Source organism: Schistocerca piceifrons, chromosome 3, assembly GCF_021461385.2.
Source record: "Schistocerca piceifrons isolate TAMUIC-IGC-003096 chromosome 3, iqSchPice1.1, whole genome shotgun sequence".
Lineage (NCBI taxonomy): Eukaryota > Metazoa > Arthropoda > Insecta > Orthoptera > Acrididae > Schistocerca > Schistocerca piceifrons.
Genome location: NC_060140.1, coordinates 478372877 through 478397928, shown reverse-complemented (window position 1 = coordinate 478397928; position 25052 = coordinate 478372877). Strand labels below are relative to the sequence as shown.

The 25052-nt window shown below is 44.4% G+C and overlaps 1 protein-coding gene and 1 pseudogene across 1 annotated transcript in view; one reads left to right on the top strand and one right to left on the bottom strand.

The window, feature by feature from the left end:
* The window catches only part of LOC124788750 (tRNA dimethylallyltransferase-like), a 604197-nt gene that overhangs the window by 57175 nt on the left and 521970 nt on the right, over nucleotides 1-25052 (bottom strand). The gene's annotated exons all lie outside the window — the stretch shown is intronic.
* Nucleotides 13703-13820, top strand: LOC124790265 (annotated as a pseudogene).

The window sequence follows — 25052 nt, the reverse complement described above, 5'->3', positions numbered from 1 at the left end:
ATGTACCACAATTGCACTGTGTGCGCATGCGGAAGAGAAGCGGGGGAAAAAAAGGAAACGTACCTGGGTGAAGTCGTGGGTTTTAGGACGACACGATAAAAGCATTCAACAAAACTTGTGAGCTTATAGTGGAGGACGTCAAGTCGTACATCAATTACTTAAGAATGGATGAGCATACATTTTTGTATGTGCTCTGTGAAGTGTATCCTCATATCACAAAGCACAATATTCACTTAAGAACTACTACATCTGCAGAAGACAGGCTCACTGTAACAGTCCGATTCCTTGCTACAGGAGAGAGTTAGGTTAGATTAGGTTAGGTATCCAATCTTCTTAATCTATTTTTGTATTCAGGGTGCCTCACGTTGTAAAGCGCCTCGTCAGATTTATACATCTCTATTAATTTTGTACTTGTCGGTACACACCAATTGTATTTACCGGAAATGTTTATAAAAACACTATAGATGACAGAACGCTGCAGCGATGCCAGCGCTCCACGTGGTAACATGTCACATTGCAGTAAACAGAAGACAAGCGACTTCTTTGATCATATCTTCAGCGAGGCCCTAGATTTGATCAAATATTTGACGACATTTGACAAAGTTCCCTATTACACCATCAAATTTCTTTGACAAAGATAGTGGACAAAGAAATTTGACAGTGTAATAGTGGCCTAACGAACTCGTCAATGGGCAGAGAGACTACACCCATGCAGTCGCTGTCGCCGTGCCACTGTGGAATGTGAGACTGCGTGCCTTGCAGCCGTGTTAATAGTGTTTGCAATTGCACCCGCTGTCTGACGTGGGTCTTTTCTTGCCTGTTGCAGAATGTTGCGGTCGTCTGCTGCAGTAGCTGACCATGCCAACCGCCTCCTCTCCTTCCGACAGCAGTGCCTATGGTTCAGAACGCTCCCCATATACGCGAAACAATGCCGTGAAGAATACGTTAGTTGTGGGCTCCATTCACCACACTTACCCCTCTTCCAGTTTCCCACTGACTGTTCCCCGTGTGGACTCATCCAGATGTTGTCTCCCACCCGAACTGTAATGAAGAACACACATTGTCTTTTCCCACTTCTTCAACTGCCTCGTATTGCCATTTGGTGGTACAGTCAAACTGTCCTCGTGCCATGTGTTGTCCAGCTTTCTGTGCACGATTGGGAGACCTCTGGCAACAAGCTCCCACACTTTGAATCATTTCCACCAAATAGTTAATGTATTATATTAGTTTCTTTAGCCGGTGTTTAAGTTTGTCAGAGCAGTGCACATTTACCCTTGTCGTTTCGGTTGTACTTCAGAACACATTGCCTTTACTTCCGACCTGTCAGCTTTGCGATCACACGGTCATAGTGATGTAATCGAGATGGGTAATGCGTTCTTAGACGTCCTCTTGGCTACTGTGAACGCCATCTTGGCTACTATGGACGCCAGAGCCGGTTTCCGGCGTCTGGGAGAGCAAGCTTTGTCCAGTCTACAGATGATGTCTCGGTCCGTCTAATGTAATCATTGGTGCCTACTATGGCCGGATTAAGGTTCAAATGGCTCTGAGCACTATGGGACTTAACTTCTAAGGTCATCAGTCTCTTAGAACTTAGAAATACTTACACCTAACTAACCTAAGGACATCACACACATCCACTCCCGAGGCAGGATTCGAACCTGCGACCGTAGCGGTCGCGCGGTTCCAGATTGTGGCGCCTAGAACCGCTCGGCAACTCCGGCCGGCCCGGATTAAAGGCAAGTGACTTTCTCGGTGCAGCAGATACTTGCCAGCAGCTGTCGGAAATAAACTACTGGATAGAAAAGTGTTTCCCACATGCGGGTAACACCTCCCGAGAGGTAAAACTAAAGTTTCTGAGAGGTAAAAAACAAACTGATTGATTGTGTTCCAATCACGAAACTAAATTTATTTTTAAAAGATTGTTACCTTACCATTACTTCATAACACCGTAGTTCTGTTACGTAAATTACAAATAATTACATTTGTTTGAAAACAGTAGCATTAATGTGCGACATAGTGCGGTGGAGGTTACAGCTTGTGAAGCGTAAAGTATGAACACCACTTCCACTCATGTTCCGCTCACAACACACTTGCTTCGTATTTTGTACCATGCATTTCTGGCAGTAAAATTGAAACATGTACGTCACATTCGCTTAAAACTCAGAAGAAAATATTTTCTCCGAGTTGTAGGTACTTCCCAAAAGGAACCAGAAATTGCTTCATTATTCACTTCGCAAGAAATAAACGAACTAACTGGCACCACAACGCAACACTAACTATGCTGTGACTATTGAAGTGCTTACACAGTATTGCCGTTATTATTATTAGTGGCAGTGGTCAGGCGCAAAGCGATAGCAGACTGACGTCTTCCAGTTTTTCTGTCAGCTGAGAAGTAAGGAGTTCAGCAATCGACTGCTTTACAAACAATAAGTATAGCGCACACATTTTATATTGGTTGATTTTAAATGGGACGGATGGGGGGTAGGGGGGAGCAGGGTGCAGGGTGTGAGTGAAGCATGTGTCACTAGGTAGAGCAGCGGTGCTGACGATGCATGTTTTGTAACAAGTGTCTACCTAAATGTGGATAGTCAGCTTTCTTTTGTGAGAAGAAGTTGTGTGTAGGTGGCACACACGATGCACTGAGAATTGCTTCGTCATTCTATAACAAAGAAATGTTGTTAGAAATAAGTGTCATCAACTGTCTGATTGACTGATTAGTTCATGGTTTAATGAAACACGTACAAAAACAATGTCATTTATGTTTCGTCATTTTAAAAAGAAAAGTCTGCTAAGAAAATCTTTTTCATTCTATAGATTAGTTGGACGCTAATTTTCATGCTACGGGGAGGAGGCGACGGTGGTAAGTGGGACGGGATTACCAGCTACTATCTGATTGCACACAGAAGTAATGATCGCAGAAAGATTGGGAACCACTGGGAAAGAAGTAGAACCTTCCTGAGGGTTTCTGTTAAAGGGATGTAAGCTCCAAATACTACAGTTCATTTAATTCGGAGGCAATTGGATCTTCTGGAGCGAGACAACTTACAAAATATATCACTCCCGGCAAAGGATGAAACCGTGTGTCTGTTATTAACTGCCACATACAATTAATAATCAGTGATGGCAAACATCCTCAGCAGTAAAAGACGATGTCGACTAACTTTGTTTATTAATATCGAAATAACGGAACAAGCCTGACTATGTGCTCATTTACAATGATAGTTCACAAGTCAACGTCTGTTTATTTCTGGAAAGTCACAATTTGTTCAAGTTGGTTCAGTACGAATCTGGTAATACGTTAAGTTCAGAATAAATTATTCCGCGTGTTGAATTACTCTGCGTGTTGGATTCCACATTAACAATGATTACTGGCACGAATCGCTGGACATCTGTTCCAGTAAATTCACTTCTTCGCAGCGTGAATATTCTCCAGTTCGCATCTTCTAATTAATCTTCGTATATCAAAACAACACATCACTCAATGTGACTCCTTGAAACACTTCCCACTTCAATTTTCACGTATACGTTTCCCCGCGACCCTATCCTAGATGTTAACTCTGCACATTTCCATTTCGAACACCAAAACCGCTGCTGACTCTGTATTGCAAATGTTGTCAACGCGACACGACCACGCCCCAGCCGCCAGAAAAGAAGCAAAACGATAAAAAAATACAAGACGGTAAAACTCACCAGCTTTGGCATGCTTAACAGTAAAAGTGTCAAAGACACTGTGCTCTTCCAGGGAGCAGGAAATTACCAACTAAAATGGCTGCGTTCTGCTCCTCAGAATAATTCGCTGAAAGGCGGGGGTATTAAAAGAGTTTTGTGTAGCGGGTGGACGCTAGCGAAATCGAGGAGTCACCTGCCAGCCCACACGAGGCAAGTCGTAGACACAGTAAGGTGTGTTGTAAAGCATAGATGTAGGTGTAGAAAAACTCTCATTCTTCACTGCGTATTGGGCTGTGACGTAAGCACTCGAGACCAGAATGAGAATAGTTGCCAGCCGAACAAATTAACTTCAGAAACATACATAACTATAGTTCATTTACATTTTTATCTAAAACTATAATTGATTCACTGTCGCGCCGAGAACTTTTGCCCTTTATCTCGTTAAGGAATGTCACATACCGGCGAATGAATAGTTTGCAACTATGAACATCTCGAAGTGTAGCACGACGCGAAAGTATTACACGCGTATGCAGCCATCTTGAAGATGTTCTCTTGAGATGGTAGCCGCTTGGTGAGTCAAACAAGTGAGGCGCCTTGCACCCAGTGTTTACGTCACAGGCAGGGCGGCAGGTGGTGCTAAGGGGCAGGTGTGCCCTCAGCACAGTTCAGCTCGCGTGCGGTCTGCCTGCCAGCTGCCACCTGCTAAGGAAACTCGCCAGCGGAGGGGAGGCGGGCAGCTAAGCACGTGGCATTGCCTTTCCCATCAATAGCAACTCCTTATGCATCCTTATGGCCGGTATTACACTATCAAATTTCTTTGTCAAATATCTTTGTCCAATATCTTTGTCAAAGATATTTGATGATGTAATAGGGAACTTTGTTAAATGTCGTCCATTATTTGATCAAATCTAGGGCATCGCTGTAGATTTGATCAAAGAAGTCGCTTGTCTTCTGTTCACTGCAATGTGACATGTTACCACCTGGAGCGCTAGCATCGCTACAACATTCTGTCATCTGTAGTGTTTTTATAAACATTTCCGGTAAATACGATTGGTGTGTGCCGACAACTACAAAATTAATGGAGATGTATGAAGCTGATGAGGCGCTTTACAACGTGAGGCACGCCGAATACAAAAATAGACTAAGAAGATTGGAGACCTGACCTGACCTGACCTGACATGACCTAACCTAACTTAACCCTCTCCTGTAGCAAGGAATCGGAGAGTTACAGTGAGCCTGTCTTCTGCATATATACCAGTTCTTGATATGAGGATACACTTCACTGAGCACATACAGAAATGTATGCTCATCCATTCTTAAGTAATTGATGTACGACTTGACGTCCTTCACTATAAGCTCACGTAACAAGTTTTGTTGAATGGTTTTATCGTGTCGTCGTGAACCCACGGCTTCACCGAGGTATGTTTCCTCCCCCCCCCCCCCCCCCGCTTCTCTTCCGCACGTGCACACAGTGCAATTGTGGTACATGCAACTCCTGCTGTTAATAACAAATTGTTGTTGTCAGCCATCTTGAACTCTGGCGAAAAATATGATGACAGTGTAATACCCCTTGTAGCGATACGTCAAAGATCTTTGTCAAATATATTTGACGGAATATTTGATCACATCTTTGATTGAATCTTTGACACAGAAATTTGATAGTGTAATATCGGCCTATGCCCAATCCTGCTCTTGTCAGCCAGTGCGGGACCAAAGTCAGTTTTAAAAATTACACAGTCATTTGTTATGATTAAATCGAAATTCCGATACATTTGGCTCTTTTTTAGTTATATATTATCCACCCATACAACTTATTTCTTTACAACTTATTTCTTTGTTGTTTCTACTTTTCCAGTAGTCCGTCATCTCTCCAAGTTAATTATTCTTTTCTTTTGAACAATGAGAAATCCAGGATGGAATGTAACAATATTACGAAAAGGGAAGTTGCTACTTACCATACAGCCACAGTGGCTTCAGTTGACTGTGACTGCAGTCATGTATGTGAGAGTTGCGCGCGTGTGTGTGTTTCTATTTCTGACTAAGGCCTTACTTGCCGAAAGCTTTATTTGTGACACACTTTTTGTTGTGTCTATCTGCGATTCAGCATCTCCGCTCTAAGGTGAGTAGCAACTTTCCTTTTCATAATATTGTTTCTTTTGTTTTGCCTATGCTGTGCCCTGTTTCTTCTTTCTTCCGTTGTGAAAAGCCTTCTAAATTTTGTAATTTATTTTTAAAAAGGTTTCTTTCAGGTATTTCAAATTTGTGGTGTTCTTTCTTCCTAGTTCTTTTCTTATTTCTGTAATCCTAGCTATTACTGAGTTCTTTTTCTAGAAATAAAAGAAAATTTGTTCCGTCAGATATGGGCAACCTTTGATGATCCGCAGGCTTCATTCACACACTTTCATACGCTCGAGGACTGCGTTGTCAAGTGGCGCGACAACAATTCTCCTAGAGAGCATAAAGCCAAAACTACAGCACCCGTGACGTTAACGTCTATGAGCTAATGCACCGACATAAATAGCATTCCTTTACCCACACACCAAGCCAAGAAATTCATTTATGTTCACGGCATCTTCAGACGTTTACTGTTACTTACGTGTTGAACACTGTTTCTTTGCTTACGTTTTACAATAGCTGTCTTGCGCATGCACGGTGTAAGCTCGAGTTTCGCATGTTATGTCATAAGCTGCAAACACGAGGCGAGCCGTGCGACGGCGGAAATAACCGAAAATGCGTCAGTCAATCGGAATAGATGTCCAAAGAAGATTAAACTCAGTTGTACCTTTTCTTCTGATATTTTAATAGATCTCTGCATTACTTCTCATTATCCAAACATCTTGGTTTTGTATTGCAGCTATTATTTTTCTAATAATCCCCCGCTTATAAACATTTTGGTCTTACTATTGTTGTATAGTGTTTTAGTTTTGTATTTCTAGATATTCATTTCGTGTTGTGGACTTTTTGTCAAGCCAATATGCTTTTTTCATTTTATTAACTCTTACGTCTGTTGCAAAATTTTCTGGTGCATCTGCTGTCTATTTTAGTGATTTTTTTACAATTGTTATGATTTATGATTTTTCAGAGAACAGTTCCACTTGCTATTCTTTCCAGAAGACTTATCTGAGTAACTAACTATCCCTACTGGCCACTAGAGGGCGTTGCAACTTTCACAGTGGGCGGTTGACGACAGTAGTTTTGAAAACAGTTGCATTAGGTTTTCGTTAATTTTTTGTATAAATCCCCATTACAGTGGAACCGGTGGGCAGTTAGAAAATTTGGCTGCTAAAGGAGATACAAAAATGGGCGATACGTAGAAAAGGTTGAATACCCCAGATTACTAGGTAATAAATAATTAAGGCTGCAGATTAACACCGTGCACAAAAAACCAGTCACAAAAATCAGCGCGGACAGTTTATTCTTCCGGCATCAGTTGGTTGAAGTGCTCATCTGGAGACAATCTAGTATTGCAGTTACTGTGGCTCAGAGTCCTCACATCTTGCAATTTAGAGATAGATGTTCGTCTCTTGAAAATCTATTGCGATGTAGTATAGATTTTTGGCTGTGGGACAAGGTTCGTGACACTTGTAGGTGGGGCGAAGTCCCAGTTGCACGATTACAGAGTTTGGTCTGCTGGGTACCGCAGCGGGAACAGCCGGGCAGTCTGCCAGCTTCTTTCTACATACAGGTTAAAACTTTGACGACTTTGATTCTATGGAAATTTGCAGGACGACACTCGTATCCATTTCACATTCTTATTATTGATGTTATATGCCGCCCTGAAAGTTTTAATTAACTCTGAATACCATATTCTTTTGGGAGTGGCTGGTTGAATCCTGTCCTCCCATCATCTGAGATGCTTCCTAGAGCCTGTATCGTTCATCTAATGCCCGTTTCGTCTCAGTAGTTACTAGGTCTGTATCAGACAGACTTACAAAAAAACGTATCCATCACGTGATACTATTTTTTTCTAAGTGGAAGGCTAATTCGCTGTCTATTATTCCGCAATCCTCTGTGGTCCAGAGAAGTTGCACTCTTTTCTGTTGTACATAAGACGCACTTATAGATTAGTTCCTGTGTGTCAAAGATAATACACTCCTGGAAATTGAAATAAGAACACCGTGAATTCATTGTCCCAGGAAGGGGAAACTTTATTGACACATTCCTGGGGTCAGATACATCACATGATCACACTGACAGAACCACAGACACATAGACACAGGCAACAGAGCATGCACAATGTCGGCACTAGTACAGTGTATATCCACCTTTCGCAGCAATGCAGGCTGCTATTCTCCCATGGAGACGATCGTAGAGATGCTGGATGTAGTCCTGTGGAACGGCTTGCCATGCCATTTCCACCTGGCGCCTCAGTTGGACCAGCGTTCGTGCTGGATGTGCAGAACGCGTGAGACGACGCTTCATCCAGTCCCAAACATGCTCAATGGGGGACAGATCCGGAGATCTTGCTGGCCAGGGTAGTTGACTTACACCTTCTAGAGCACGTTGGGTGGCACGGGATACATGCGGACGTGCATTGTCCTGTTGGAACAGCAAGTTCCCTTGCCGGTCTAGGAGTGGTAGAACGATGGGTTCGATGACGGTTTGGATGTACCGTGCACTATTCAGTGTCCCCTCGACGATCACCAGTGGTGTACGGCCAGTGTAGGAGATCGCTCCCCACACCAAGATGCCGGGTGTTGGCCCTGTGTGCCTCGGTCGTATGCAGTCCTGATTGTGGCGCTCACCTGCACGGCGCCAAACACGCATACGACCATCATTGGCACCAAGGCAGAAGCGACTCTCATCGCTGAAGACGACACGTCTCCATTCGTCCCTCCATTCACGCCTGTCGCGACACCACTGGAGGCGGGCTGCACGATGTTGGGGCGTGAGCGGAAGACGGCCTAACGGTGTGCGGGACCGTAGCCCAGCTTCATGGAGACGGTTGCGAATGGTCCTCGCCGATACCCCAGGAGCAACAGTGTCCCTAATTTGCTGGGAAGTGGGGGTGCGGTCCCCAACGGCACTGCGTAGGATCCTACGGTCTTGGCGTGCATCCGTGCGTCGCTGCGGTCCGGTCCCAGGTCGACGGGCACGTGCACCTTCCGCCGACCACTGGCGACAACATCGATGTACTGTGGAGACCTCACGCCCCACGTGTTGAGCAATTCGGCGGTACGTCCACCCGGCCTCCCGCATGCCCACTATACGCCCTCGCTCAAAGTCCGTCAACTGCACATACGGTTCACGTCCACGCTGTCGCGGCATGCTACCAGTGTTAAAGACTGCGATGGAGCTCCGTATGCCACGGCAAACTGGCTGACACTGACGGCGGCGGTGCACAAATGCTGCGCAGCTAGCGCCATTCGACGGCCAACACCGCTGTTTCTGGTGTGTCCGCTGTGCCGTGCGTGTGATCATTGCTTGTACAGCCCTCTCGCAGTGTCCGGAGCAAGTATGGTGGGTCTGACACACCGGTGTCAATGTGTTCTTTTTCCATTTCCAGGAGTGTAGTTCGTTTTCAGGTTTCAGGACTGATGTTCTAGTTTTTCGAGGGGCACTCCGCGAACTGACGCCCAGCTCTATTGATGTCATAGCTTTCGCAGGTCGCAACGTTGAGGAGCAGAATGAATCTTCCTCTCTGCAGTGAACTGTGCGCTGTTTTCGAACTTCTTGGCAAAGTGAAACTGTATGCTGCAACTGATACTAGAACCCCGAACCTTTCCGATAGCAGACTACGTTCTGAGCGTGCGTATGCACTAGGGAGCAACGTACTGGCGAGAGGCTCATGAGCAGCTCGGGGAAATAACTGACGCGGAGAGCCCTGAGCGTTTTGTAGTGAGCCAAATTGCTATCGAGCGCGAATACACCTACGAACACTGTAAAGTGATGTTCCCCTGAACTTCTGGGCTCTTTTGTCCTTGCCAGAAAAAAAGACAGAAGATTGTTAGCGCCCAGCGATACACGAGCCGCTCGCGAGCAACGTACATATTTGTGAGCACCTGCTCGGGAATAGCTCACGAGCAGCTCGGTTTGTAACTGTACACGTACCTTTAATTTTCAGTCACGATTCATGGCCCATCCTCACAGCTTCAGTAGTGTTAACATCCACGTCCTGTTTTTCAAACTTAACAGACCCTTCCTCCACAGCCTGCTGGACTAGGTTCCGGGATGGAATGGGGTCCGGCACACAGTTATAATAAACAGATCACAGTTCCACCAGACGCATAAGCAAGATCTTTTAACGCCTGCCTTTCAGAATCTCACATATGTCCTCATGAATATCCGTAGCCCTCTTCGTAAAAGGAAGTTGGTTAATCCTATCATCCCATCAACGCTAGCGTCATTAGTGGCACCGACCCAATTGTGGTATTCAAGGAACGAGGACTGAAGGGAGGAGAAGTAAACCGGACGCGTTCTCTTCAGAGGTAACATCCCCACAGTTGCCATAAATAACGTAAGAAGGGACAATACTTAGTAGACAAAGGGATAGGATAACAGGTCATGTGTTTAAGACGTCTGAGGATATATGATAGCTTGACAATTCACACAGTGATCAGTTTTTTTAAAAAAAAATACAGGTGTTAAAACCAGTGAAATGAAACAGAATGAAATGTCCAATGATCCGCTGTAGCTGTATTTGTTCAGGTCAGTTGTAAAACCACAGAACCGGTTTCGCAACTTTTGAGCTCTATCTTCTGGTGCAAATTTAAGTGCTGTCATAGGTTACGGAATGCCGCAGAGTAACAATTGTTAAGCAATCATGTATAACTGTTTTAGCTGTACTTGTTTTCTAAATAAAACCGCCTTTTCTTTTGCAATTTAATTTATTTTTCCCAGACGCGTTTAGCCTTTTTGTTACTCTAAGGCATCTTCAGTGGGGTCTCGAGCGATACAGTAGTGTTATTTTTTGATTATCAAGCAGTTCACATCCAGTTTTATATGTAAATGAGTAATTAATTGCAGTTTGTTGGCATCTGCGTTTCCTCTCATCTAGTGTGGAGTCGCACCACCACTTTATTTCTGAAACACAAGCACAATTTTGTATTCTGAACGTCTTCTTTCACAGTGTTCACCACGTTCCTCCTTCTTCTTTCTGGCGCACTATTATTGTTTTGCCACTGGTTACAGCTGTTTGTTCGAACACTGCTTTCAACAACATAAATATTGTGACTTAATTATGTGTTTCCTCCTGTTTGGTTTGTTCCTACATGTTGCCAGCCTAACGAAGTATATGTTGAAAATTAACATCTATTCATGATATATATATATATATATATATATATATATATATATATATATATATATATATATATATATGTGTGTGTGTGTGTGTGTGTGTGTGAGAAAGAGAGAGAGAGAGAGAGAGAGAGAGAGCTGAAGAGCGTGTATATATATATTTTTTTTAAATTGTGTGTGTCTGGGGGAGGGGGGGGGTTACCACCAACAACAACCCCCTCCCCACCCACCGACTCACCACCGAACACACACAATAATAATAATAAAAAAAACTTACACACTCTTCAGCGCACTCTCTCTCTCTCTCTCTCCCCCTCTCTCACACACACACACACAGATATGAATATCATGAATAGACGTTAGTTTTCAACATATACTTCGTTAGGTTGGCAATATGTAGGATCAAAGCAAACAGGAGGAAACACATAATGAAGTCACAATATTTACGTTGTTAAAAGCACAGTGTTCGAACAAATAACTCTAACCAGTGGCAAAAGAATAATACAAAGAAGAAGGAGAAACGTGATGAAGAGTGTGAAAGAAGACGTTCGGAATTCAAAACTGTGCTTATGTTTCGGAAATAAGGTGGTGGCGTGACCTCCAGACCAGATGAGAGGAAACGCATATGGAACAAACTGTAAGTAATTACTTATTTACATAAAATGGCGATGCGAACTGTTTGATAATCTAAAGATTACCAAATTGTATAGTTCTAGATGCCACTGAAGATGCGTTAGAGTAAGAAAACGCGAAACGCGTCTGGGAAAAGTAAATTAAGTTCCACCATGAAAAGGCGATTTTATTTATAAAACAAATATTTCTGTGCTTGCTGCGGAGGATGGCCACGCAAACAGACTTCTTGTTTTAGCTGTGGTCGTCCGAGCTTTAAGGTTATCTTTAACGTCTGAGAACAGCTTCCTTGATATTAGAGCGACATGTAGAGGGTTTAAACAGTTGGAGGAGACAGAAGTTGTAGTACGAGGTGGTTATAATTAAAGCACAGATACTCACAGAGGTCCAGTGTATCGTATGGCAGCGAAACTTAGCAGATATTCTAATGTGTTAATGCAGAACCGATTAACGCTGAAAAAAAAATAGTTACTGTGTTGACCACTAGTTACAAATCGGGCGCTGTGAATGCAAGAAAGACGTTGAGAAATGTCCCATATGTAATGGATTAGGGATGGGACGTGGGTAGAAAAGCTCAAACAAGTGAGAAAGGCTTAATAGTGATTTCATTATTAACCGATGCTTACACAATTTGTTCAGTATGAGCACCGGGGACGCCGACGAGACGCACAGCGCCAGATTTGCACCTGGTGGCCAAAATTAGAACTAATTTTTTCCAGCGTAAATCGCTTCCACGTTAACGCATTAATATCTCTACAGAGATTCGCTGTAGTACGATAATTGCAGCCCACACTGGACCTCTGTGTGTACCTGCACTTTGAGTATAACCACCCGGTACATATAACAAATACTGAAGACGTTCGATGTACTCAACCGAATTTCGGAAAAAACAAATTTATGGCACAACTTGAATAAAAGATGGGATGGTTGCTGCGACATATCCCAATGCGTCAAGGAATAGTCGATTTGGTAATGGGAGGAAGCTTGAGGGTAAAACTTATACAATGAGACCAAGGGTTGAGTACAGCAAGAAGGTGCAAAAAGATGTCGCTTGTAGTAATTACGCAAAGGTTTGAAAAGATTAGTGTAGCGAGGAGCTCTGCATTAAACTAGCCTTCGCAATAAAGAGCACAACATTAACAACAGCATATTTTAACACATTCAGCACTATGTCCGTACACGATATGGGCACGCATTCATCGGCCGTGTGGATGGTGTCAACTTTTCCATTCGCTGAAATGCGTTTTCCAGCACGCTACAGGACTGCCGGCTGTAGGATAGCCATAGTAGTTCATATTTTGTCCAGAAAACGCAGCAGGAGTCTATTTACAAGTGTGCCTTTACTTAACATTTTGTAGGTACATGAGACACTAGCGGGAGGAACTGTCATAAAGAACAGGAAGGGCCTATCAACAAATTTCAAAATAATGAAGCTGAGGCAAAATGGCATTTTTTTAGGTAGGGTCCTACTATAGCACTCAAATGAAAAATAAACGTAATGTATATTGTGTCTCCACAAAACATCGGGTAACCACCAAAAGGTTTCTGTACGTTCTAAAGGAGGTTTTACCAGAACAATAAAGCCAACTGTTGTTGTAGAAATAACAAGACCGAAGTGGACCACGTCGATCATCTTTACAGCTACTAATCATTTGCAAGCAAAACAACGAAGTAGTGGAAAAAAAGTTTCTTTCACGTTATCCTATAACAATAGAAAAATGACAGCACGGACTTGGTAAATGCAGTAGGACACTTATATCATTGGAACCAACACCAACTACCAGCCTAGACAGAAATTTTGGTCGCCATTTTCCGGAAAAGGTCCACCCACTGCCAACAAAGTAAACGCCACGTGCATACTCCGACAAACGAAAGAGGTAGACTGGAAAGCGAATAAGGAAAGAAAGCAGATGGTGGTATGAAGACTGCAGTGATGGACTTTTCGTACTGCAATGTTTTCAAGACTACCTTTGGAAGAAAAATGTGTATAAATTGCGTGTTATCCTGTTTTGCCATAAAATATGAAATAAATATACACTTGTGATATTTTTTTAGTTTCTACTTGAAATATTTTTGGGCAAATTTAAAACATTTTTCTGGGCCGGGGGGGGGGGGGGGGGGGAGGTAGTTCTTTCTCATTTTTGCAAACGCTAGTACACCAGTAGCCTACGGTTTTGCCGCAGTGGTAACACCGGTTCCCGTCAGATCACCGAAGTTAAGCGCTGTCGGGTTGGGCTAGCAATTAGATGGCTGACCATCCGGTCTGCCGAGAGCTGTTGGCAGGCGGGGTCCACTCAACCCTTGTGAGGCAAACTGAGGAGCTACTTGATTGGGAAGTAGCGGCTCCGGTCTCGGAATCTGACATACGGCCGGGAGAGAGGTGGGCTGACCACATGCCCCTCCATATTCGCATCCAATGACGCCTGTGGGCTGAGGATGACACGGCGGCCGGTCGGTACCTTTGAGCCTTCACGACCTGTGCGGGAGGAGTGTATATAAGCAAGCACATTTCCTAATCTACAAAGTACGGGGTTTAAAATGATGATAGATGTGTGCCTCTAAGATGCTTGACTATTGTGTGATTGTTCTTCAAATTGCTAGAAAATCGCCAGCTCACCTACGCAATCGACGAGAAAGGGTAGCAGCGCGGAATGTGTTAAATTACTGAAATTTTTCATTGAAGTTATTTTCATATGTTAGGTGGAAGTCAAGCAATATACAGGGCGTCCCGTAAGAGCGTGCAAAAATTTAATAGGGCATCGAGAATGCTCCACTGAATAATTTGAGGTAGAGAACCTGGAGTCGGAGAAGCCAGCTTAAGGCGAAAATTTGGACCGCCCCTTCCAATCCAGCGACCACGAAATACAGCATTGAGATGGTTGCGGACATCCATACTGAAGTGAGGTGGTGCACCGTCATGTTGTACCCATAGCCACTCACGAACAGTCGAGAGTACATTACGTTCTCCAACTCAGATAGAACAGAACTACCTTATGGGCAAATAAAGTAAACAAAACCTGCAATATGACTTCCTAGTAATCAGGCTGGTCCTCCTTGTTCCCTTGCAGAAAATAAAGAATGTACATATAAGGAAAACGCACAGTAGGCCTACGTGTAAACTTGTACGCATATTAGTTGTAAACAAGCTGAAAAACAGTAACGCTAGACAAACCGGTAGACATGTTTACTTCCATATCTCCTTAAGGGAAGGCTTACTACCTTTGGCCGAAAAAAAGCATGTTCTTTGAGAATTTTTTTCTCGGGACGTGTTATAGATATCAATGTCAAATTCGGTCAAAATGTTTCTTGATATTTCCTCTACAAACTGGAATTTATTCTACCAGAAATGTCGAAGAGCAAAGGCGGAAGTGCCGTAGGAACGAAACAAAATTTCAATGTAGACCTCCACGCGCGGTATGTCACAGGTCAGCCGGCTCGTCTGACATCAAAACTGAGTTGACGTTAGCGAAGTATATAAGATTTTTAGGAGTTGTACCTCGCTTAAGTTATTTGGACCGTAGGAAACAAAATGGCGGCCATTTGAAAAAAATAGGGTTTTTTCATCGATTTTTCAACGTTTTCAGCCAAGTAAAAACATTTATAATTTATGGATCGGAATAAAAGTGGTACAACTCCTAGACTATTTAGTTAGCTTCGTCGGAAACAAAGAATCATGCCAATAGGTTCAATAGACTTGAAGTTACCATACCGCGCGATAGAAAAATGACATTTCGAGGAAAACGCGTTTGAAGTTTTGAGTACATAAACTAGTCCTTCTTGTTCCTCATAGAGGGCGTTCTGCTCTATCTGGACCATCCTGCGCTGCTCCAGAGCCGCTCGTACGGCCGGTGGCAAGCGGTTTTCGGCCGCTTGAATCCGATGGTTGTCTGAATGCTTGGCGAACTGCGTCGAAACGAGTCCCTGCGTGACGTCCATCGTTGTCATGGTCTTCAGAATTGCTGAATACTCTTCGTTGAAGCTGCTCACTGCCAGGAAAAGTAGCAATCTCCACAGTCTTCGCACCGGAATGCAAGAGCTTGGAGGCTAACTTCCAAACACACTCGTTCAAACTTTCATTTGAATTTCGTGTGTTTCTTCCCAAGCATCGGTACAATAACTCGTCCTCCGAAAGAAAAAAAATTGGTGCGTGAAAAAGGCCGATTTCAGGCAGGTTCATTTTTTTAGCCAACTGCGAACAACAAACGTTTCCGTTCCGTATTTGGAAAAACCGTTTCAGGAGTGGATTCTAAACACTTTTATGGATCCAAAAATGCAATTAAAAAAATCGATATTTTGAACCAAAAGTAGTAAATCTCCCCTTAAGCTGGCTTTTCCGATCCCAGGTTCCCTACCTCAAATTGTTCAGTGAAGCATTCTCTGCGTCCTGTTACATTTTTTGCACGCTCTTACAGAAACGCTCTTCGGGATCCTGTAGTTCATCATTGCTTCGGGACCCGAGCAACTTTAAACCCGCTCGGTTCGCGACCACGTTGAGGAAAGGGGCGTTTTCGGACGTCAGCGTGGGAGATGAAATTGAAGGTCGGTCCTGGGTCAGGCACGTGCAGTGCGCCGCGCAGGTCTGGGGCGGCCGAGGCGTGGCCAGTGGGGAAGCGCTGTGGACTGCACAGCCCTCCGCAGATATTGCCTGCTCCCCCCCCCCCCACCCCCTTCCCCCCTCAGCGACACTGTTCCTTCTCTCGCTGCCATTCACATTCAGGGCTCTATAGTCGCTTCTGCCAGCTCCGCCCGGCTTCTTCGCTCCCGCCAGCTCAGCACATAAGCGTGACCGTTGTACTGGGTGTAAATGATAACTGTTTACAACGTACCACACTGATGTAGAGGAAGTCGAACCGATCAATTTGATACCATATTGAAAAATGCCCCTATCGAAACACAAAAGGCGAATATGTCCTGGGCAGAGTTAGAGATGTAAGCTTTTCGACTTATCTGGCAGCTTCAAAGACATTTCAATCAGAACAGCGTGACATATTCGCTCATTTTTACTTGTTAGTATACGTACCCATGTCATGTAATATAACGCATCATGTCAAGTAAAGTAATATGGTACATGATATGTCGCATAACATTACACATGTCATCCAACATGGAATTTGTCGTGTGGTGCAATATGACACAACATGTCACTAAAGTTTAGGACACATGCATCCCCACTCTGGGATACTTCCTATTAAAGATGCACTCCAACTCTTGGGTACTTCCTACTGCAGACTTCCATTCTCTAAAAGCAGATAAATTTGAGTCCATTTGTTCTTACACCCTCACCATACATGTAACAGAGTGTGGGTCTAAGAAAGCTCACTACGCTGACAAAGTAGGGTTAACTCATAAAAAAGCAGGAGTATGTCAAGGTGTTTAGGTTTAAATGTCTTTGAAGCTGCCTGGTAAGTCGAAAAGCTAGTTCCATTCTTTTACATCATTAACTCTGTCCACGACATATTCGCCTTTTCTTGTGCTGCAATGGGAGTATTTTTCATCAATCTGGTTCACAACTTTTACACTATCATAATTGACATAAGACCGCCATTGCTTTACCACCGAAGTAGATTTATCTTGACTGGGGCGATGATTCGTCCGGTATAAGTTTCTTTATTGTCTTTCGAACCGTGTTCCTTATATCGTGGCAACGGATACAGCTTTCACTAAACAACAAGACAACCACTATTTGCATGTATTTGTTTACCTTCTTACAAAACTTGAAGTGATTCACGCAAGTCTGAAACACAGAAGTGGCGCGTTTCAAAAACCTCAAAAAAAACGTGTTTTTTACGTAAAATCCACACGAAGCAAGATTTTTTCAAACGTTTAAGACATACCTTAGAGCAAGACCCGATACCCCAGTGCTCCATATTTAAACCATCAGTCTGGCCCCACAGTCACGTCGACTGTTTTTGCACGTATAATCCGAACGGTCCACGTAGATATAGTGCCATTAGCTGAGCAATAATTTAAGACCAATTAAAGTCTTTTTCAAAAGGAATTAATCAATTCTCACAATTTACCTCGGTGCCAGATTCGGTTCGTCGTTGAAACCTTGCTTAGTGTACTGTAACATAGCTGCTGTAAGACGGATGTTCGAATGGATATAAAAATGGCCGCTGGTCCGGTCTAAACCAAAAACTTTTTACCCATGTTCCTAGCTGAAATAGAAACCAGGCACCAAGAACACCCCCCTCCCTCGACCCCCTCCCTCCCCCCCCCCCCTACCACCAAACCGCGATTCTGCGCGCAGCCTTTTCAAACACATCTGTTACAGGATTTCCACGTTGTAACGATAGGACTATGAAGTCGGCAAACTATCCTAAACTGGCCTACAGAAACGATGTAGGCTATAGCGTTTGCGTTTCCAATATTCTCTCGTTCTCTTTACGCAGCCTCTTAGTGCCAGAGAAAAAAACAGTAGGACACTTTTTGTACCAAGGCAAATTCAGTTTAATTTTGAACTGGGATACCCTTTCTATAGACAAATCAGTTTTCGAATTATTCAAGAAAACTACAAAAGTGGCCTTCAAACGCGCCTCCACAACCACACTCGCCCAGCAACACTCAGATTTTCAGAATGTTGTTCACGGCACTCCCTCCCACCATTCTACAAAAATTTGCGACTACACGAATTATCTCCCACATTCGACCTTACTTGGTCTTCAGTGAGTGGGACTATTACGCTATCGGCTTAGTAGTGCAGTTACAGCACATAAAATTGATATTTGTGTAAATTTTAGATCACGAATTTGTGAATATGTAACAGCATTACCTTAACAACTAAATCGTGTTTGTCTGGTCCTCTTGCTGCGAAACTACTACGCGTGTAAGGGTCAAGTTTAGCTTGAATTGTAAACATAATTAGCTCTTTCATATCATTTACAATTGTCTCTCTTTCTTTCAATATCGCCTCGTGATGACTGGGTGTTGTGTGATGTCCTTAGGTTAGTTAGTGTAAGTAGTTCTAATTCTAGGGGACTGATGACCATAGATGTTAAGTCCCATAGTGCTCAGAGCCATTTGAACCATTTTCTTTCAATATCCTCACAGGAAAGTTTAAATTAATCATGTTAACGTAATAGCCGATTAAATAAGTTGCATAATATCCCGGTCAATGAAGACCAAAAAGGTCGAATACGGGAAATAATTCGTGTACTTGCAAATTTTTGTACATTGCCATGCATTTTTCTTGAATAACTTGAAAACAGCAGCCTCTAGCGAACTAAAAAAATAAAGTACATAAAATTTTCCACAAAAAATATCCTATTCTTTTTTCTCTGGGACTAATAGTTCTAGCGTCGAGAGCAAGTTTGTATTGAAAATCTCGCGCGACGCACTCTACTTTAGGTAGTTGTTGGCCAATTTGAGGTTGATTCCCGATCTGGTAGACCAGAAGCGTCCTATAGCACATTATTTGCCTCGACTTCCTCCACACTACTACAGTACGTAGTAGCAGCGATCTTTTACACCCTGTATATGCTATTTTATTTAAGGCAGAAAACCAAAAAAACTGAGTTTTCGTTCTACTGATTTATGCTTATTTCAAACTTGCTTTCAGGTTACTGGGTCATGGTCAAGAACAAAGTGACTAGCGTCCACAAGAGACACTTGTGTGTAGAAACCAAACACTAGAAGCAAAGATACTATCAACACATGCACAATCTGTGATCATGGCATATTATGTGAGATGTCAAATCTTGTGTTCGTAACTCGTGTTATGCATGAAACATGTTATATTACACTGTTAAATTACAATTTAGAAGATGGATAGGGTCGAACATAGTAAATAACGAAAACACACAAAATTCAAATATAAATGTTGAATGAGTTACTACAGGTTGAAAGGGAAAAACAGGGTATAATGACAATTCTACTGTGCTATAAGTTTGTTGAGATGAATGTGATAACTGGGATTGAGGGGGCTGGTTGAATGCATCAAGTCAAGATTATGGTGGGGATGTGTTCAACTGCAAACTGATCATTTAGAAGCCACATGGAGGTTTTGTTAGGTATATTTAGCACATCTATGTTGACTTTGTATGTGTGACCTCTATTCAGCACACGTTCAGCAAAAGTGGAGAGCGACTTGTGTAGTCTCCAGCTTACACGCACAGTCTATCTAGCTACTATAGCCTGTATGACAAACGATTTGTTGCAGTCAATGCAAGTGACTTTACAAACAGCCTGTTATTTAATAAATATTTTTTTATCTTTGTTGGTGAGTAAGATATGAGCTGTAGTTGCTCTTACATACAATGAAGTTTATAATTGCAAGATATGAGAATTTTGGCTAATTTGTTGCATGAATTTGCTACCATAGTTAAACACTGCTTCTCACAAAAGAGGTTCAAGACAACAAATATCGAAAAGTTTTTGTCTAAAAACATTATCCAGTATATCAACAAAGAGAAAGATAACCCCTGACAATCAGTTATACAGGATCACTAGCAACCAATGTCAGGCTTGGTACGTGGAAGAAACTGGGAGGAAACTGCAAGATTCGATTTCAAGAACACCCTGACCTTCTTCAGATTGAACAAAACTGATAACTCTGCTGTAGCACTCTGCTCTGAGCACTATGGGACTTAACATCTGAGGTCATCAGTCCCCTAGACTTAGAACTACTTAAACCTAACCAACCTAAGGACATCACACACATCCATGCCTGAGGCAGTATTCGAACCTGCGACCGCAGCAGCAGCACCGTTCCGGACTGAAGGGCCTAGAACCGCTCGGCCACAGCGGCCGGCTCATAAGAGCCTCTTTCCAGAGGATGACGAGAGGCGGGCAGCTGGCCGCCGCGGCACGAGTTGCAGCCCAGACTTGGCCAGACCGGAAGGCGGGGTCGGTCTCGGGCGCTGAGGCCAGAGCGCCATCCGGCCTCGGAGCCGCGCCGCTCACCGGACGACGTCCTTAGCGTAATGCCACATGACTCACGGAGCGCAGCGGAAGCAGCCGCCGCTTCGCGTGCAGCTCCGTACACAAAGCGCTCGCCACCGGCACCGCGCATGTCGTGCGCGAGTGCCGCGCGGACTAGGACAAGACGAACGCGCGAAACATAACCACGCGGCCGCCCGAACTTTTCCTCCCTCTCTTCACGCTCTTAACCCCTTGCCGTAGCCGTATTTCGACTCCTGGGAACAAATGCGGACCAAACGTAAACGTCGCTAGTGGTGCTCGTGCGAGCCAAAGTAGCGCCAAATATCTTTTAATACATGGAATGTACTGGCAGCTGCGAATATGGACAAACTTCAGCTGTACAATGGAATGCCGACTTTGAAAATCTGTGCCAGACGGGGACTGCAGCCCGTATTTCCCGTTTGCCGCGAGTGGCTGCCGAACAACTTTGGCTATCCGGGCACGCTTCACGGACAGACCCAGACATACGAAATGGTTAAGGCGACTGCTCGCGATAAGCGGGGAAAAAAAAAAAAATGGTTCAAATGGCTCTGAGCACTATGGGACTTAACTGCAGTGGTCATCAGTCCCCTAGAACTTAGAACTACTTAAACCTAACTAACCTAAGGACATCACACACATCCATGCCCGAGGCAGGATTCGAACCTGCGACCGTAGCGGTCGCGCGGATCCAGACTGTAGCGCCTAGAACCGCTCGGCCACTCCAGCCGGCTCGGGAAATCCAGATTCGAGTTCCAGGCCAGCACAAATTTTCAAAGTCGTTCCATTACACAGCTGAAGGCTGTCCATATTCTCAACTGTGAATACATTTCAGGTATTTCATAACAGCTGTTGTCGCCACAATGCCTGTTCCTTCGGACATGCATGTACTGAATATCGTATTTTTTTAATACGTCGGATATGATTCTATTCAATACACACATTATTAAAAAAACAATACACGGTCGGAGAAGGGAAGCACATGTTGATCACAGAACAAATACAGCATAGGTAACGTAAAAACGTCCAGTTGCCAGACTACGAAAAGCGTGAAAATGCGTCACTAGGTGAAACACCTCCTCGATACCAAGCGGAATGTTAGGCCCAATTACCAACATATATCGACCCGACGACTAAACGAACCAACACGAATGTGCCAAGCTTGCACGAAATATGAAGTTCGAATACAAACAACGTGGTAAGGCAGAGAGCGTAGAATGGCGTTAAATCTACCACAGTGCTACCGAAACTATCATGCCACGCAGGCCTAATAGTTTTTATAGATGTACGCATCTTCCTATTAGAAATTCTTTCAAGGCAACCATTTCTTCTTGTAATTAGATATTTTGTTGACAATATCTAAGACTCGGTGTGGTGTTGTAATCGTGAACTATGGTGCGAAAGTTCGAAGCGTTTTTCGATAAGTTTAAGAAACACAACAAAGATTTTGGTCATCAATAGTACATTCTCCTTTACCGTTTACAATAGTCTGCCGACGCTGGGGTAACTTCTCGATTCCGCGACAAAATCACGTGGTTTTGAAGCCAATAACTCATCGAGCCATATTTGGAGCGCATTTTCATCCGGTCAGGAAGTTTCTTGAAAGCTGTTTGGTAGAGAGCGGTAAAGGTGAAGATCTGAAGGCGTAAGATCAGGTAAAGGAGGTGGGTGCGGAATGATTTCTCAAACCAGCTCTTTGTTTTTTTCCAGAATGAGATTTTCACTCTGCAGCGGAGTGTGCGCTGATATGAAACTTCCTGGCAGATTAAAACTGTGTGCCCGACCGAGATTCGAACTCGGGACCTTTGCCTTTAGCGGGCAAGTGCTCTACCATCTGAGCTACCGAAGCACGACTCACGCCCGGTACTCACAGCTTTACTTCTGCCAGTATCTCGCCTCCTACCTTCCAAACTTTACAGAAGGAGAACTCACGCCCGGTACTCACAGCTTTACTTCTGCCAGTATCTCGCCTCCTACCTTCCAAACTTTACAGAAGGAGAACTCACGCCCGGTACTCACAGCTTTACTTCTGCCAGTATCTCGCCTCCTACCTTCCAAACTTTACAGAAGGAGAACTCACGCCCGGTACTCACAGCTTTACTTCTGCCAGTATCTCGCCTCCTACCTTCCAAACTTTACAGAAGGAGAACTCACGCCCGGCACTCACAGCTTTACTTCTGCCAGTATCTCGCCTCCTACCTTCCAAACTTTACAGAAGGAGAACTCACGCCCGGTACTCACAGCTTTACTTCTGCCAGTATCTCGCCTCCTACCTTCCAAACTTTACAGAAGGAGAACTCACGCCCGGTACTCACAGCTTTACTTCTGCCAGTATCTCGCCTCCTACCTTCCAAACTTTACAGAAGGAGAACTCACGCCCGGTACTCACAGCTTTACTTCTGCCAGTATCTCGCCTCCTACCTTCCAAACTTTACAGAAGGAGAACTCACGCCCGGTGCTCACAGCTTTACTTCTGCCAGTATCTCGCCTCCTACCTTCCAAACTTTACAGAAGGAGAACTCACGCCCGGTACTCACAGCTTTACTTCTGCCAGTATCTCGCCTCCTACCTTCCAAACTTTACAGAAGGAGAACTCACGCCCGGTACTCACAGCTTTACTTCTGCCAGTATCTCGCCTCCTACCTTCCAAACTTTACAGAAGGAGAACTCACGCCCGGTACTCACAGCTTTACTTCTGCCAGTATCTCGCCTCCTACCTTCCAAACTTTACAGAAAGAGAACTCATGCCCGGTACTCACAGCTTTACTTCTGCCAGTATCTCGCCTCCTACCTTCCAAACTTTACAGAAGGAGAACTCACGCCCGGTACTCACAGCTTTACTTCTGCCAGTATCTCGCCTCCTACCTTCCAAACTTTACAGAAGGAGAACTCACGCCCGGTGCTCACAGCTTTACTTCTGCCAGTATCTCGCCTCCTACCTTCCAAACTTTACAGAAGGAGAACTCACGCCCGGTACTCACAGCTTTACTTCTGCCAGTATCTCGCCTCCTACCTTCCAAACTTTACAGAAGGAGAACTCACGCCCGGTACTCACAGCTTTACTTCTGCCAGTATCTCGCCTCCTACCTTCCAAACTTTACAGAAGGAGAACTCACGCCCGGTACTCACAGCTTTACTTCTGCCAGTATCTCGCCTCCTACCTTCCAAACTTTACAGAAGGAGAACTCACGCCCGGTACTCACATCTTTACTTCTGCTAGTATCTCGCCTCCTACCTTCCAAACTTTACAGAAGGAGAACTCACGCCCGGTACTCACAGCTTTACTTCTGCCAGTATCTCGCCTCCTACCTTCCAAACTTTACAGAAGGAGAACTCACGCCCGGTACTCACAGCTTTACTTCTGCCAGTATCTCGCCTCCTACCTTCCAAACTTTACAGAAGGAGAACTCACGCCCGGTACTCACAGCTTTACTTCTGCCAGTATCTCGCCTCCTACCTTCCAAACTTTACAGAAGGAGAACTCACGCCCGGTACTCACAGCTTTACTTCTGCCAGTATCTCGCCTCCTACCTTCCAAACTTTACAGAAGGAGAACTCACGCCCGGTACTCACAGCGTTACTTCTGCCAGTATCTCGCCTCCTACCTTCCAAACTTTACAGAAGGAGAACTCACGCCCGGTACTCACAGCTTTACTTCTGCCAGTATCTCGCCTCCTACCTTCCAAACTTTACAGAAGGAGAACTCACGCCTGGTACTCACAGCTTTACTTCTGCCAGTATCTCGCCTCCTACCTTCCAAACTTTACAGAAGGAGAACTCACGCCCGGTACTCACAGCTTTACTTCTGCCAGTATCTCGCTTCCTACCTTCCAAACTTTACAGAAGGAGAACTCACACCCGATACTCACAGCTTTACTTCTGCCAGTATCTCGCCTCCTACCTTCCAAACTTTACAGAAGGAGAACTCACGCCCGGTACTCACAGCTTTACTTCTGCCAGTATCTCGCATCCTACCTTCCAAACTTTACAGAAGGAGAACTCACGCCCGGTACTCACAGCTTTACTTCTGCCAGTATCTCGCCTCCTACCTTCCAAACTTTACAGAAGGAGAACTCACGCCCGGTACTCACAGCTTTACTTCTGCCAGTATCTCGCCTCCTACCTTCCAAACTTTACAGAAGGAGAACTCACGCCCCGTGCTCACAGCTTTACTTCTGCCAGTATCTCGCCTCCTACCTTCCAAACTTTACAGAAGGAGAACTCACACCCGGAACTCACAGCTTTACTTCTGCCAGTATCTCGCCTCCTACCTTCCAAACTTTACAGAAGGAGAACTCACGCCCGGTACTCACAGCTTTACTTCTGCCAGTATCTCGCCTCCTACCTTCCAAACTTTACAGAAGGAGAACTCACGCCCGGTACTCACAGCTTTACTTCTGCCAGTATCTCGCCTCCTACCTTCCAAACTTTACAGAAGGAGAACTCACGCCTGGTACTCACAGCTTTACTTCTGCCAGTATCTCGCCTCCTACCTTCCAAACTTTACAGAAGGAGAACTCACGCCCGGTACTCACAGCTTTACTTCTGCCAGTATCTCGCCTCCTACCTTCCAAACTTTACAGAAGGAGAACTCACGCCCGGTACTCACAGCTTTA